A 1,610-nucleotide genomic window follows, 5' to 3' on the forward strand; every position below is an offset into this window, starting at 1 on the left:
TCCTAGACCAGGATGGAGGGGGGAGGACTTTGGACTTTCCACAGGGCAGGGAACCCTGACTGCTCTTCAGACTTGAGAGGGAGGAGGAGAGGAGTGGGGGGAGGGTGGGAGGAGTGGGAGGCTGGGAGGCGGCGGAATTTTTTTTTCAATAAAAAAAAATCTTAAAAAAAAAAAGAGAAGGGTATGGGATTTAAGAACTACAAATATCTTACACTACTTGTAGGGCAGCTGATTTTCTAGGCTATTCTAATACAAAGGTATGCTACATTCAGACAGGACTGATGAGAGACAATAGCCTTAATCTATAATATCAGTGTGGTGTTTAAAAGGAGAATGGTTCTCATAGGCTCATAAGTTTGGATACATGGTTCCCAGTTGTTGGGATTGCTTGGAAAGATTAGGAGGTATGGCTTTATCGGAGGAGGTATGTGACTGAGGGTTAACTTGGGGATTTCAAAAGACTAGTGCCATCCCCAGCCTGCCTCACTCACTCTACAGCTTGTGAATCGAGATGCCAACTCTCGGTTGTTTACACGGCCAAGACTTTATGCCTTTGGTCTGGCTTTGTAAACTCCAATCCTATGAAGCCTTGTCAGTCAAAACAAATGCTTTCTTTTATAAGTTGTTTTTCTCATGGTATATTATCTTAACAATATAAAAATAACTAAAAACAGCAAACAGCATTTCATACCTCAAGAAAAATTCTTAAGATGATTAAATGTTGCCTTTAAGTATATTCGGGTAATTAAAATATTTATTGTAAAACATCTGAATGAAATGTTTGGTAGATATGCTCTGTGTTAAAAGTAAAGAGGTTGTTTGGGTTATATGTTTGTTAACCAAGTAAAAAGTAATTGTGACTTAGAAAGTAGCATTCCTGGCATACTTAGAAACTTACCCTCCTTTTCTTTCTTTGCACACACACCTCTCTCATCAGTCCTGCACTTTCTAGCCTGGTCACTTCTTGTAGACTCTGAGGAACCGAGAGTGCACAATGAGAATGTGCTGTCCATTTGTGACCCAGAATTGTGTTGGGGTGGAATGCCAGCTTGGGGTTTATGCAATTTCAAAATAACAGCAATAGAAGCACATTATAAGCTAAATTTTGGTGATTCATATATTGTACCTAACTAAACAAAATTTGCAGATCATAAATCTTAGTGTACCTCGGAGACCTTAGGGAGGTATTAGGTTATTTCTGTGTAATATTGTGTAACAATTTTCCTTATTGTAAGTAGAAATTATAACCAGTTTGAACATTCAAAAGAAAAATCAGCAGAAGCAGAGAAAATTGTGAATACTATAACTATATTAGGGAAGATGAATAGATTTGAACAAACAAGTTTTTTACTTATAAGACACATTTTTTTCACTCAGTGAAACCCAAATGAAGCAATGTTAATTACTTGCCTTCTACCCAGAATATTTCAATTTGTTTTCTATAGTATTACATTATTTTGGTACCTGAACTGAATACATAATAGAACATTAACTCCCTATGGTAAATTAAGGAAGAAATCAGTATAATAATCCTTTTTGTGGAGAAGGAGATGAAAGCAGTTATGCAATCCATTAGTGAATCATATTTATTAGAGTCCCAGAAGGAGTCT

This window comes from Microtus ochrogaster, unplaced genomic scaffold (assembly GCF_000317375.1).
Source record: "Microtus ochrogaster isolate Prairie Vole_2 unplaced genomic scaffold, MicOch1.0 UNK4, whole genome shotgun sequence".
NCBI classification, from domain to species: domain Eukaryota; kingdom Metazoa; phylum Chordata; class Mammalia; order Rodentia; family Cricetidae; genus Microtus; species Microtus ochrogaster.